We start from the raw sequence: 15,766 nt of genomic DNA on the forward strand, positions 1-15,766 counted from the left end.
TTAAAAAGGAAGAAAAAGCACAAGAAAAAGTGATTGGCAGACAGACTTTTTAATGAAAGTTTCATAGACTCTAAGATCAGAAGGGACCACTAGCTCTTCTAGTTTAAGCCATTAGAGTCCTATTACGCGCTGTCATATTTCATTCAGCTCGCTTTGTTTTGAGACAAGCAGCTACAGAATTCAGATCCTCAAGCACCTGGATTATTGTGTTTCAGAACTGTAGAACCTGAAAGATGGAAATGCCATGAACTTCTAAAGGGCTTTCACTGATGTAAAATCATTTCTATGGGGGGAAAAAAATCAAGATGATTCTAGTGGGTGGTCTAAACTCCAAAGTGCAAGCGGCTGTTCCAGCCAATTAGTCTTTCAGAAAAATTTCTTCTTAGTCTAATCTAGGCTTTATTAGAACCATATGACTGTGACTTGATATGAATTACAGATAGCTAAATGTCTATAAAGGGAGTAACCTTTATTATTTATCTGTTACAGCATCTGTTGAAAAACATGTGCCTATATTGGGGAAAAATATCTGTTTTATTGCTATCTTACAAGTGTCTAAGAGCATGAGAAGACATGACTTTAGGACACTAGTGGAAAACAGTCAAAGAAGAAAGATAGACCCAAGATACAATTCAACTTCTATTATGAAATAGAAAGAACACAAACAGCAACAATGATCAGGGCAATTATAAAAAATATGTAATTTTGTCATTAACATGAGACAGAAATTAATTCTGAACAGTGAATTTGGAGGCAGACAAGGGATTTTAGAGCTCTAATATTGGAGAAAGATATCCAAAATCATAATCTAATAACTGAGCCTGGAACTCGGAGTACAGTTTGGGGGTAGACTAGCATTTAAATACAACATCTCTTCCCATGGCACATATTTGCCCTTTTATCTTGACACTGTTTGATCAGCTTCCTATTTGCTTGGATTTCCCCTGCTAGAAAGTGGCCTAATGTTTTCGTAATTCAGTAAGTTATCTAATCCTTCAAAAAATTTAGTGAAGCATTTTGCAATCCACTGCTTTATATTTTCCATGGTGACATATTTTTTGTTTGTCTAGCTACAGAATAATTTTGACAACATCTAGATTTGCRTCATTAAAGTCACGGACAATGATTTTGTTGGCTTCAGTGGAAATAAACTCAGACCTGCTGTACTGCACAGATGAAGTTTCCAACCTCTAGTGCTAATCTAAGCGATGATTAAAGTCAGTTAATCTACATCTGTAGTTTTCTTTGTGTCAAAATAGAGAAGAAAATTGGGTCCCTTTACTGAAAGGATATATATGTTATTTTGCGTGTTTACACAGCAGTTGAAGCAAGCAATACTTTAAGTAAGAGAATGAGAAATAAGAATAAAGAAGGAAGGAAGAAGTAATTTACACAGAAAACTGATTCAACCTTTTTTCAGTACTTAAACTATTTTTATAGTTTCAAAAAGTTATTATTATTATTATTTCTGGCTACTTATGACTCTTCACTCTGACATTYGACTGGAATGGGAAATATATRTATGTATGTATGTATGTATGTATGTATGTATAATGTTTCCACTTTATTTTTAAATRARTATATATATTATTTAAATGAATATCCAAAAGTTTGAAAAGAAAGTACATGAAAAGTTGTGAGATTGTTTACTGCGACTAAACTGAACTATCTATGAGATCATTAGCTCAGCTCCTAAAACCTTTTTTTCATTAACTGACTCTTATTTACATTCAGGGGAAARAAGTGACAAGATTGGATCATGTCTGTAGTGTAAATGTTGGTTGAGGCCTGCTGCCTCTCACACATAGGTCCTGTTGATCACTTTTCTACATACAATTTAGAAGAGCACTCTTGATTTTCTATGTCTTTTTTGAGCCTCTCTTCCTTCCCTATACTTTTTCTTACAGTATGTGGGCTGACTATATCCTCAGTTCTCGTGCATGAGAAAAAAGGTACTAGATAATACAGAGCAGAAGGCAAAAAGATAGTACTGATCCCTTTCATTCTGAGAGAGACACACAAGCATTAAAATTTAACACATACTCTATTCATCTTTCCTACACTCAGGATCTTACCACGTTAGAAAGAGACAGCTCAGTATTGAAAGCTAGCTGAGCAACAGGTTGGAGTACAAAGTTATCTTGTTTGTCTTAGCCTTAGCGAAACTTGGCTTCTTTGCTAGTACTGAGGAGTAACAAAGCAACAACAGAGGAAGAGCCTGATTTAATGATGYTGGAATGATGAATGAGCAATTCATCCAGAGCTTCCTTTTGGTCGGGAGAACAATCTTAGACCTGTGTGTGAACTACTCTCTGGGCAGCTGGATAATAGGTCAAGGCAATGTCATTCCCTTCCTCAGCTAGAAACAGTACTTTCTGTACTTGCGAGAGAGGAGTTCCTTCCAATGGAAGCAAGAAATGCCATACATATGAGTCAGCCTTCAGTGTCCAGGTGGTGCCATTACTCAATTTTTGGACACTGTGCTACAGCATATTCATACACTCATTCAAACACTTCACAGTTGTGTAAAAGGGAAACATCTTTTCACATTCCCCTTTGAATCCTTTAATTAAGGACACTAGAAGAGGCACAATGCTCCTAGTTTTTGAGCTAGCGACTCCCCCGACATTTTTAATTTCCCAGTCTTTTTTTTTTTTTTTCAGGTAAAAAAACAAAATAAACCCAACTTTTTCTCTAAAGTAAGAGGAAGTAATATATTAAATTAAAAAAAAAAAAACCAAACCCCCCCCAAAACCCACCAAACAAAAAACAAGCCACAGAAACATCTCTTATTCAAAGGCAATATAACAATTTTCTGTCTCTTTAGTGCTAACATCCTCTGCATAGGAACATTTTATATTGACAGTTTAGATTTACAGTTCCTAAAATGAAATAGAGTAACTTAAATAACCTACATAGAGCTCACTAGCATGCAGAATCGTATCATTTTGTTGTCACCATTTCAAAAGCTATCACAAATGAAAAGCAGAGGGCTCGGTTTTTTATTTGGGGTATTTTTTTTTTTTTTGGCAAGATCTATTTATGGACCTCAGTAGAGTACCTGGGTTACAGAATGTACCCTAAGTCTTACTTTTTCTCCACTATGCACAGTAATATGCATAATGTATTTTTTCTGACTTAAAACCAAACRGAGTTCAGTATCATTATCTCCATGGCAGACAATCTCTTGCCTAGTTGCATACAGTTCACTGAGTGGAGTTAAATATCAGTGAAAAATCTGAAATATCTGTGGGCAAGTTCTGAATGGGCTATTAACTCTAATAGGTGTTACTAGTTCTTACAAATTTCTGCTAATTTTTCCATGTACCTCTTTTCTAACTGTTTTCCAGTTGTTGCTATGATGGATAAATATTTTCTAGTTGTTGCTATACAGTGGGGTCTTGTACATCATGTTTATTTATTATACCAAACATAACGAGGAAAACAGTATTCAGCACTTTCTGGTAGCTAATAGTAATTCTTTCACTATTTTATTGACTATTCCTAACTTTGACAAGTCCAATGGCTCTTAACTTTCTGAAAAGGTGGTGATTTTCAGTATCATTGCTTTACTTATATTATTAAAAATATTGAAGAGACCTCATTCCAGTAGATTGTCCTGTAACTTTCCAACATGGATGCTTTAACTCCAGCTGTCAGCCATCTGCCTAAACATATCTTACTGATCTTAAAAAGGAACTACCCAATCTCTAAAGAAAGAATCTGACAATCATTCATCATGTAAACCTTTGACAAGAGCTTCATAACTATACATCTATATGAAATTTGCTGGTTAACCTTGATCTAAACTCTTTTTTATTTCACTAAAAGAACACTGGAATGAAAGACCCAGAAGATTGTCTCATGATTTATTACTGAAAATGGAGAAACAAATGAAAGAACATTTTCATCCACGTTTTGAACTTTACAGATCCAGATGAGACTCTCTAAGCCTAGAAAATACTCAGGATGCTTATGGCTTCAGAATAAATTTTCTAAATGGAAAAATCCAGATGATATTTATATTTGGCTGTAAAAAGCATGCAAAAGCATGCATCATTAAAGGTATTAAAAAATCATAAAAGCAAACTTCTGGGCTGGCACGAATTTAGGACAGAGAGGCATAATATGTTGAGGCAGAAACCATAGTTGTGACTGAAGGGAAGAAGTAAGAAAGAAAAAAACTGAAATTAATTTTTACAGGCACCTTCTGCTATTTTGATGGTTAACTTCTTTAATATGTACTATTTTAATGCATTTTATTTTCCTATCCTTTAAGCAACAACTATCTTATATACAAACTCCTTAAAATGCCTAACTGGGGAGACTTTAGCACTTTGACTTGGAAACTCTCAGAAGTCTTGTGGTATAAACAAACTGCTAGTAACCATATATTTGATCTCTTACGTCAAAAAGAGTGTGCAATATGTATATGTCCCCATGGGAAAATGCAGCCACCCCTGCTGTATTTCTAAATCAAATAAGCAACCATCTGACACTCCAGTTTAGCCTGAGATTTTGGACAGTACAAAGTAACGTTTACCAGTGTTCTTTATAAGTATTTCAAGGAGAGCTGAGTTACTTTTTGCTGTGATGTGCATTATTATACTTGTGAGGAACAAAATAAAAAATAACTATACCCACACACGCTTGCGGTTATAAGGCTCATAATTCTGGAAGACAGTGGAGAGTATTGGGCAGAATATTAATTACATTTTTGTAAACAACWACTTTGTGTCACAATATTAATGTAACATATCTTTGGAAGGTATCCTCTAAGGCTATTCCATAAATAAACCTTATGCTTTGAAGAGTCTGGAATGCTGGAGACCATAAAGGAGGCTTCTATCACCTTTTCTTACTCTATAGCTGGAAAGCAAGCCAGGGGACTTGTGTCACAGCTCTTGAGTTGTTGCAAGAGTACTACCTGTGATGCCATAAATCCCACAAATATATTCTAGTACTTCACCAGGCAGCACCAGTAAAGATAATCATTATGTTTTTTGTACAAAACTTCCCYCAAAATTTTAAAAAGCTTTAGAGCAGGAAAGGAAGGAGGGAAAAGAGTGGAGAACAGTTTAATGGCTGAAACACAACGGCTAATTTTTATTTCAGATTTCCTTTTGTGATTTGCATACACTGCAAATTATGTGCTCTCTGCTTGCACAGCAATAGCAGTGCTTTGATGCAGTGGAGGGGGTTATTGCATATCTAAAACCKGTTCTGTTATTATTATTGTGCTTTCACAAAACCTTAATTATCACCTATTGCACAGTTAATCCTCAGTAAATAAGCTTTCAATAATCCARTGGTAATTATTTTGCCTACAATAGTTGATTTAATAAAAAAACTAAATTTAGCAGGAGACAGTTAAAACATTTAAGTATTTGATTGCTTTCAAACATGTCCCATAGTCAATGCAGATGCTGCATGAGTGCTAAGCATTTTGCCACATGGAATTTGAAGCACATTCATCCATTTCTTGCTACTTTTCTACATTCGTTGTATTGGAGCAACTTTCTCATGAAAGGGTATATGGCCAAAGCTATTAGTTCTTGAGGTGTGATACAGGGTATCAGGGTTAGTGACTAACAGCTTCACTCTAAGGCTTTCTCCTCAAAGATGTACATAAGATGAAGTGTCAAAATGTTTAAAAGCTTTTCATTACAAAGGTGCCTCTATGGCCCAGAGATGCTCCTATCTGTAGTTTTCTGGAGAGTTTTGAAGTATGCAGTATTCATRCCTTTTGTGCCAACTGATACACAGCCAGCTTGCTGAACTCCTGCAAGGTACGGGTACGACTTTGTAGTTAGACACAAAACTCTATTTTTTTCTATGGAGTTGTCTTCTCTAAGGATTAAAATTAGGTTAGACTATGAGTTTAAAGAGATGTGCTATCTAACCTGATGAAAAACATTTTCTGCAGACAGCTAACACTGTAACACGATCTTACCTAGTTTACTGTAGTTAGTTGACAGAGTCACGAAATACAGAGATCTCAATAGATTAGCTARTTAATTCCCATATTCCAAGACAAGTTCAGCTCTATCTATATCTGCATCAGCCTGGGTGCTTCTTTACATTCCTGGTGTACTCTACTTATAATGTGTTTTATAAAATGTCTAATGAGGGATCTTCCTAAATTCATCCTAACCCTCTCTTCAGGTTAAGCTCTTATTTCTCATCTTCTCCATCACAGATATGACAAACAGATTAATCTCTTTACAGCATCCTTTTTATATTTAAAGACTGTTATCATGTCTCCCTTCAGACTTCTCTAGAATATACAAGGTCAGTATGTCCGGTAGGGTATTTTTTCTCAACTTTCTTCAGCTAGGTGCTAAGTCATATTTATCACTCTGCACGTCACCTTGAGATCATACTCTCATAAAATGCTATCAGTATATTTTATTTATTGAAGGTMAGTAAGTCCCAAGAGGATGTAGAGAGGATTCAGGAACCCTATTCCTCTGCTCTTTCTGCCTTGATCCTTACGTGGCCGAACACCATCCGGTGCTTCTTCTGTAATGTCACTGGCCATTCCCACACCTTGAGTCTGTGCTCAGCAGATATGTTACAAACTTTGCAGATGAATTATTTTGCAGAATGAAAAAGTCAGCCTCTGTCACATGACTGAAGGAAGCAAAACTCGGAAACGATAGTCCTCAAAATTGCACTTGTATCATTTTCTTCAGAGTCTGTTACGGAAACAGCAGATCCTTGCTAATAATAGTTACATGGAAGCAGCATCTTGAAGCTATCTATGTTCTAAGCTAAGGCAATGATATATCCACACAGCAAAGAGCTGATTGAGTAGTGCTAGCAAATAMTATAGTAAATAAATCATTTCTGTATCAATTGTCAAATAAATTATTTTCAAACAAATGTCTTTATTGTTCCCCTGATCTTAGAGATGGTGGTATAATATTCATGTGTTTTGCTACTTGTGATTTTTAAATGCTAAATCATCAGATAAATTATTTATGAATACATATATATTTATATTCCTTTATTTTATCAGCTTTAAGTGGGAAGGACATTTGTTGCTGTCCATGCCCAATGGAGCTGACGTTAATAAGCTAAATTTTATACTGACATAAATCCACCGAGTGTGCAACAGGCAGGGGTTTGGCCCTTTGTTAYTATTTAATGTGAAAATAAACATTCAGACTTGAATTTGTGAAAGGGAACGATTGGGGGGGCTATATGGGTCAGTCTCTTATTAATGAGATAGTGACCCCTTCAACTCTGAGCTACTCAGATGAATCTGAAGCAGGTCAGAAATAACTATGAGCCATTAACAACTGACAGCTGGGTGATGGCCTGTGTAAAATGAGTTGGTGCTCTCAACCCAGTACATAAAATACCAGAATAATTGGTGTTAATTTGCACCCCTGTTGGCAGTCTTAGCAGAGAGGCCAAAGATTGAATGGGCATGAAAATTAAACTATTCTGTCAGCCATAAAGGTTCTTTCAGGTCAGGGTTGAAGCACATTAACAGGATACCGAGGAGGAATTTCCACTATCAATGCTGGGGCTATAGTAGTCTAGTGAATAAGCCTAAGACTTTGTTCTTGTTTGGCTTCAGTAATACGATGCCTTCCACAGACATTATAATCACTGATTTTTTTTTATTTATTTACAAGAGAGTATGTGAGAGAGAATAAATTTCCATGAAAAATACAACGGTGGCAGGAGCCCGGGAGGTCAGGAGCTGACCTCCACATGAAGTGCAAATTACTGTACCAGTGTGAGCATCTGTGTAGAATTGTTAATCTGTTTTTTCACTTGAGAAGCAACAAAAAATACTTTGTGCATGTACATTGATGGCAGAGCGGACCACGTAGATGATTACATTAAGTATGTTATGGTTCAGTGTCAACTTCTAGGTTAAGTTTTTATTTCACATTACCGATATAGTAGTGACRCAATTTGCAGTCTATTTTCACCCTAATRTGATCAATATTTAACACCAGGCATATATCTGTTCCTTTTATTCCTGATTGCACGTGGGAATAAAGTTTACAATTAAACTGGAAAGGCGTGAGGATACTGAAAAGATGAATGCCTTCACWCTGCCAACTGGCAGAGGGGCAGACTGAGGAGGTTTGAGAAACTTCTGCAGTGGTGTGGGTCTTTACTAAGAAAGAAGAGATTCAGAACTGGAGAGTGAATAAGTAATGACTCAAATGATATTTGCTTGGAGAATGTTCACCACTTGTCAAGTCTAGCAGATCTCTGAAAGAAATAAAAGAAATCCTCTGAAGATTTAATCATAGGTTCAGATTTGCTTTGGTCTAAAAGGAAGGCAATCCTGAGTAAGCTGCAGAGTTAAGTAATGCGGATGTGGCTTTCATGTGCAAATTTCTTTTCATTCAATGAAACAACAGCTCCCAGAGCCTGGACTGATGTCCACGCAGCCAGGACTGCCTGTGAATGCAAATGACTTCATTACAGGCCAAGTCTCTGTGCACCAATGAGCTGTACAGGACACTTGCAGTGATACCAGCTTTGTGTGCAGCCTTCTTGCTGTTTCTGTTTCCTGTCTGAAAATAAGTAGCATCTTATCCGTTGCTAAGCAGTAGGAAAGGGGTGCAGTGTGCCAGAGGAAGCAAAACTTCTATTCTCTTTTTGTTAGRGTATTCTTTTCACCCTGACAATTGATAACTTTTATATTTGCTTTCTCTTCCATCATCTTGAATTTCATAATAGTCRATTCAAAATAAGTCTGAATTCTGCTCGGCTTGCTGTGTCGCTGAATTCACTGAATCCACACAGAGAACAATGTATTCACCAACAATAGTAATAAAAAAGATCAAGCATTTTCAGAGAAGTACAAGTACTGAAGAACCTTTTATAGGAAATGTTCAAGGAAACTATGAAGAACACAGACTATGTATATTTATACCCACCAAGCTCGGAGACCATCAGCTCTGGACTGTGAAGAGAATTCCAGATAAGCACTCCAAGCTTTTGCAGGGTTGAGAGGGAGGCTCACAAGGCTTTTATTATGCCACACAAGTTGAAAACTTTTACAGATTGGKTTAAGAGTACTTCCTGCAGAGCTCCTTAGAAGATCCTGCAGCTAAAGATCTTTATAGGTGAGATGGGAAATGTGAATTTGAATCACCCCACAGAAGAATTGAACTGCCGTTACTCAAAGCATATGGGAATGTTGTCGTTCCTAGGCTGCTACAAAGCAGGGAAATGAGAAACAGGGTGATAGACAGATGTTTACTTCTTTCTTTGACTTTGTTTAAAAGAAAGGCTTAACCTCTRATGGGGTTAGGAGAGAAGGATTTAAGGCACCTAGCACAACCAGCGGTTTCTGGACAGCAGGTGCATTAATTCTGCATTTTAATTTTGTTTAGAATTGCAGATTCAATCCCAAGTCTACATCCCATTTGACTGCCTGAAATCTTCAAATCCATACCTGATTGCTCCCTTTTCTGAACCAMAAATCTTGCTGGATATTTAAGGATGAGTATAGTAAAATAGATATATGCAAAGTTGTTGCTCTTTCCAATTCTCAGGCAGAGATAGGCTTTTCTTTGTAGTGCAGGATACAATACCACAGACTTAGCTTTGGACAGAACTAAGAAACGCTCCTTGCATCAGAGTTTACGGCTGAGTCCTGAAGGWGATTTCTCTTTCCAGGCACTGACTGCTGAGAAACCCACTCTGAGAGACACAGGCTCAATCATATACCAGATGAAGAACTTTAGCTCTGGATTTTGCTGCAGGTGTTGTCTGGCTCCTTTTGTAAATCTGTTGTTTGGGGACCTTACATGCATGTATTGCATGTATTTACATATCAACCCCATCTTTTATGTCCTTGAGTACAAGAGAAAGACATCAGATACACCATTTGGTAAAATACTGTTTCTTAAGAGTCTAAAAAGGAAAAGAACAATCCATTAATTTTTATCTTGTATGGATTTTCTCATATTTCTGTTGAGAAGAAAAAAAATATACCTAGAGGAAAACAAATAAAACAGAAAGTAAAAGGAAGATCCTTCAGCATGTCTTCCAATAATTGTTGCTTCCATGCTACACAATTAAACTAGCAACACCAACCATCACACACAGGTGGATGGAGATGTTTGGGCCATTAGGCATTGAGCATTTCCCCTAATGAATCACAATTACATGATCATGGGTCCTTAGTCATTTTGTGCTGATCCACCATGAAGATTTTTTAGTCCTTAGCATTTCTCATTGTGACAGGAGGGCTTGGTGCTTGAAGGTGATCTGGCACCTGTCTAGCAAGGTATATTCCATATGGCAAGGGCATACAGAGGCCTAGTAAAACACTGAGAGCAAAATTTGGTGTTTTGGGTTTCTCTTCATGTGAAAGAGCATCAAATCAGCCCCCTAGAAATACCTGTTGGGAACAGGCCCCTGGCTGCTTTCCCACTTCTCATGGTAGCACATGGTAGCACTGTTTCATGTTCCATTAGCCTGATATCCCTGTGCTTGACCATATGCTGTTGTCTGTCCTGGGCATACATCCAAATAGGGTGCTGCAGGCTGCATTCTCCTATGATACATTATATGTTCTGAAAAATCATGTGATCCTACTGGTTTTTCAGATACCACAGTTTTAAGCTGTCAAAATTGACCTCATGTGTCATGTTTCTCTTTTCCTTTTTCCTGTTAAGGCTGTCCCAGATCTTCAGGTTCAAGTGTGATTGAGTGCAGCAGTATGCTTCTGTCACGAAAGGAACAGATTTTTCTCAGATCAGAGGCAGTTTTATATAGGTGTCATGTATTACTAGGCTGTGCAAATTAAATTGTAAAATATGCTGTTTTTTTTCCCTAAGAGTCGAAATCAAAATTTTGTAGTTGGAAACCCAAGATAGTTCTGATATATGCAATAAAACTGTCCATCACTTCAGACTTCTTGGCAAACTTTTTCTTCAGTTATACTGACTGCTCACTGCACTGATTTGTGCTTTTGGCCGTAGCTCAGAGGAGGAGGGAACAGGTAAACCACACCACCCCAGAGGTAGAGCTGCCTCCTAGGATTAATCCTGTCTGGCCCATATCAGCAGAGAGTTGCTCCACCACCCTGCACCAGCCGTGGCCGGGCCAGAGCAAGGGTATGTCCTCTAAGCTGGGCTCCCTACCTACSTGTGCCAGAAGAGAGGACAGTCCCGCAGCACCCACAGTCCCATGAGTGAGGACATTTCCTATCTTCCCTGGACCACATATCAAAGTCCAGCCCTATGTTGTTAGGTTTGAATGAAAGATGTCCAATATTTCTCATAGTTTCAATGGCATATAACTTTGCCAAGTGTTTACTGTTTGGATCAACATCTGATTCTGCCTTGGACTGCATRCTTGAATGGATTTTTCAAACAGCCAGTTTGAAAATGAGGTTAAAAGAACGAAGTATTAGTTTTGCTACTATTTTAAAAAATGGGGACGAGTAGGAATAAAACTGCATGTGGTTATGTAACTAAAGATGACAGCATCATYCATGCACTCAAGGAAACCTTATTAAGACATGATAATAATTTTRGTCTTTTGCTAACTTATATTTTTTGCATTTTAACATCTTTCAAGAAAGCCTTCTGTCACTGTATGTTTCTGGTGCGTCTGTATACCTGTAAATTTCTGGGATTGATATTTAACATACTTCCCYGGAACTTGTAAATTCTGCTTGTTTAGGGGAAAGAAGAATTTCTTACACAATAGATTCCAACTTCAYTGAAGGAAATTTTCAGCCCAGCAAAGGAATTTCAATATCCTTAGGCCAAATTTTATGGTCTATATGTAAAATTTATTTTAGAAAGTTTTCATAATAGTCCATTAGCACTTGCAAACTAAAAACATTAAAATATATTTAAAAAGTAAAATAATGAGCATACTCCTTTTTATTAGTAAATAATAGCACCAGATTAAAAACCAAAACACTGTTGTATCTTGGAAAAGTCATGTCAGATATTTAAACCCAGTTTTTCTTCAATATATTAAAAATTAACACTTAAGAACTCTAAAGCTATACACAAACTGGGTAGAAACCAGTGTATTCTGAACAAAGGGGATGGTGATTTTTTCTGTAACTATTAAAGAAGGACAGGTCATAAAGTGTTACAGATGTCTCTCTCCTACAAGAACTGTTTTGCAACACCTATTTAAGAATATTGCACTCAGTGAAAAAATCCCCCCAAAATCTTAACATTTACAACTCATCACATTTTCTTATGGTTGCTAGTCGCCAAACACCACCTCCAGCAGTTAGACGTGTCTTTTATTACCCGTAAACAGGGATTTGCATTTGGCACAGAGTATGTGCATATGTTTAATGTTACATGACTTAATATTTATTCTTGTTCTTTATGACAGACCTAGTTGACTTCTATTTCTTCTCATCTCATAGACCAGTATATTATCATCAGTTGCCAAAATYTGGGAAATGTGTGTGACAGCAAGTGCTCCTCTCTGAGGTCACAACAAATGGTTTTCTAGCTTGATTATACACTCTTTGGGAAAGGAATGTGTATTTGTGGAGTGCCTGTGGCGAAAGAGCTCCTTACTGATCACCGGCYTTTACAGAGCTACAGCAGTACTGCAATAGAAATCACACCGTTTTAGCTCTTTATATCATCCTTTCATTCTTCTTCTGTTATCACTCTCTATTAGGTACTGTAAACAGTATTCTTTTCTGTTAAGTCCTTAAGTGTAATGTTTTGCCATAATTTGGTAKAAAGTGCACAGATTCATTAAGTACGTAGCAAAGTATGTCTTCAGGGAAAGGAAATACTTGAATGACATAAAACTAGAGCTTCTCATTCTCGTTTTAATCTTAAAATAAAACAAATCTGGTCCATTTGTTTTCTGCTGTCCTACAGGAGATGTAAATTTTTGGCAAGAATTGAAAACTCAAAATATTTTCTGATGAAAACTATTAATTTTCAGCCAAACTATGCACATTCAGAAATGTCATTATGTGACCTCCAAGGAAGCAGAGGTTAGAATATCCTGCTTCACTCTTTTTTACGGGCCAAATTCACGGCAAGCTGTTTAAGACCTCCCACAAAGTATCTTGAATCAACATAGCGCATGCATGATGCACTGTGTGTTTTCTAGCGAACCACCTGCAGCTACGAAATGGTACAGGCACATGAATAAGCCAGACTATCTCAAATGGGACATGAAACTATTGAAATAACAGCAAATTGTCTACTAGAGAGTGCTTAGTTCTCGCTCGCTAAAAGAAAAAAAAAATCCGTAGGTAAAAGATATTTAGAAAAAACTATACTGAATCAAGAAACAATTGATAGTGGAGAAATTTCCTCTTAGAATGAATGACTTTCCCTTGGAAAACATATAGGATTTTCCATATTAGGTTTTCCACATTATTTTTCACATAAGGTTAAGGATTGTGTTCCCAGGCTTCTTTCAGGTTCATAACAGTACRATAAGAAAAAAAAAAATAGTCAGTGTTTTCCTTTTACCATTGTACTTCTGACTGCTGTAAGTGTCTCTGTACCGAAGCTGTAGTGAATTGAGCTACCAGCGTTTGGGAATATGAAGATCAAAAAACTCAGGAGGTTTTCTGTCCTCTGAGCACCTGATAGCAATTTCAGGCCTTATTTTGTTGCCTTACTGTTCATACTTCCAGGAGTCAGTAATTCTCTGAAACAGTCAAAATAGACTTATTTGTTTGGGATTTATTTTCTAAATAACCTACAAGTGTATTTGTGATATTTAAGGTCCTTTGATCATTCCTTTGATAGCTGGTGGTCTTGAGCTTCTGGTAGATTTCCATGTTTAAAGAAGCCATACTATAATTTTGAATGGATATTAAAATAGATGTCAAATATGTTTCCTGTGTTGAAAGCTTCCTCAAAGGACGTATTGGTAGGAAGAAAACCAGGAATTTTTCACTTCAGTAAAATAGAGACATGTCCTAGGAACTACACTCAATTAAAAACTAGTGTTTTTCTATGCAGTCTGTCTACTCACCGTGATATTATTAAATTCTCACACATTATAGTTGCTAGTTATAGCAATCTAATTGTTATATTTCTGTGAATATAAAATGATCTGTTACAAGTGACTTTTATTTGTAAGAGAAATTTCTTCTTGCTGCTAGTTTTGGTGTTTGGAACTTGCTTACAGAGAGCTGAGCAGACTCACCCAGTCCCCTCCAGAGCCCCGGGCGAGGCTGCTTGGGACGAGTCAGCAGAAGCGACTGCTCGGCGTGCGCACACCCAGTGTCTTTTTTTCTTTAAATCTTTACAGTATATATCCACRTAGTGATCTTTCAAAGCACAGTACAAATGGCTAACCAGCATCAGTAACCATTGATCTTCATTCTTTTAGCCGCCGTATAAATTAAATCCTYTTGTGTAAAAAAACACCAAACCCCAAATCACATAACCCCCCTACATTATTAAGCATTTTTGCATTGCAGAGAAGCAATTACCTTGGAATTGATTTAAAATACATAACAGCTCTAATAAATGTAAAGGGAAAATGTATTTATGATTATTTCTTACACTTATTCCTTATTTCGGAAGGAAGCAGCATGGGTAAATTGGCATAAACCTTGTGTGTAGCCCAGTGAGGTTTATTTAAAGTGGCAGTGATGTGAGCTTAAAAATGATTTTCAATAATATAAATTTTTAAAAGGTAGCTATTAGTTTCCAGGAGCCAAATCATTAAGCATATTTGGAATTCATTCATCAGATCATATTTATTAATTCAAAAAAATTTGATTAACTCAATCAATTTTAATCAGTTTCTAAATAGCTTATATTTGGAAAACTGCTGCAACAATCAATGTATTCAAATAAGAAAAAAAAAAAAAGAAAGATCAAATTAGAAGTGAGGCCAGATTCACAACAAACATTTAAACCAATTCAACAGCTGAGTAAATCTTAAATGACAGAACTCCCCATGACTTCGATGTGGCATAGTCTTCTGGTATTCAAACTGGGCTTATTTTTCTTGTAATTAAAAGCCTGGCAAAATTTAASGAAATATTTGTTAGTTTTGGACTATGTGCCAAGTCTGATCAAGCCTCAATATATATTTTGCTGCATTTTAGATGTTCTTTCCTTACCATTACAAATTTTCTCTATGCTTTCTGAAGCAAAATTGTTTAAGAAACTTAAAAATTGCAAATCCAAATTTTCTACTGCAGAGGTTATGTACTTAGCATTTTCTCTGAGACTAAAATAGAAGTACATTCTTATAGTTATATGTAGTACCTTACAGGATACTACAAAGTTGTTCTAAAAATACTAAGAACCCTATCTACTCAATCAGTACTACAGATCACTTAACATCAAAGAAATACCGCCACTGCARTGGGGGAGAACAGTGGTTTAATAGCATACAGCAATATTTTATAACAATCCTTCTTGCATTTTGGAGTATTTTCTAGAAATGGATGAAATATTACATCATGGAGCTAAACGCTCAGATGCAATAATGCTGAGTTCACCATCAGCCAGAGCAGAATATAGTGTTAAGCTCTTATATTTAAGTATCCCAAGGTTTTAACATTCCAAGCTCCAGGCATAATAATTTGTCTTCTGTCTTTCTTTAAATATTTAAACTGGGAAATGAATTAACTTTAATTAAAAAGAACAAAAATGCAAAAAAAAGAAAAGAAAAAGAAAAAGAAAAAAGAAAAAGAAAAAGAAAAAGAAAAAAAAAAGAAAAAGAAAAAGAAAAAGAAAAAGAAAAGAACAAAGAAATCTGGTTAGCTGAACACCTTTACTTATTCTCATATGTATTCCTAATCTTA

This window comes from Rhea americana, unplaced genomic scaffold (assembly GCF_003343005.1).
Source record: "Rhea americana isolate MKP2758 unplaced genomic scaffold, rheAme1 scaffold_18, whole genome shotgun sequence".
NCBI classification, from domain to species: Eukaryota; Metazoa; Chordata; class Aves; order Rheiformes; family Rheidae; genus Rhea; species Rhea americana.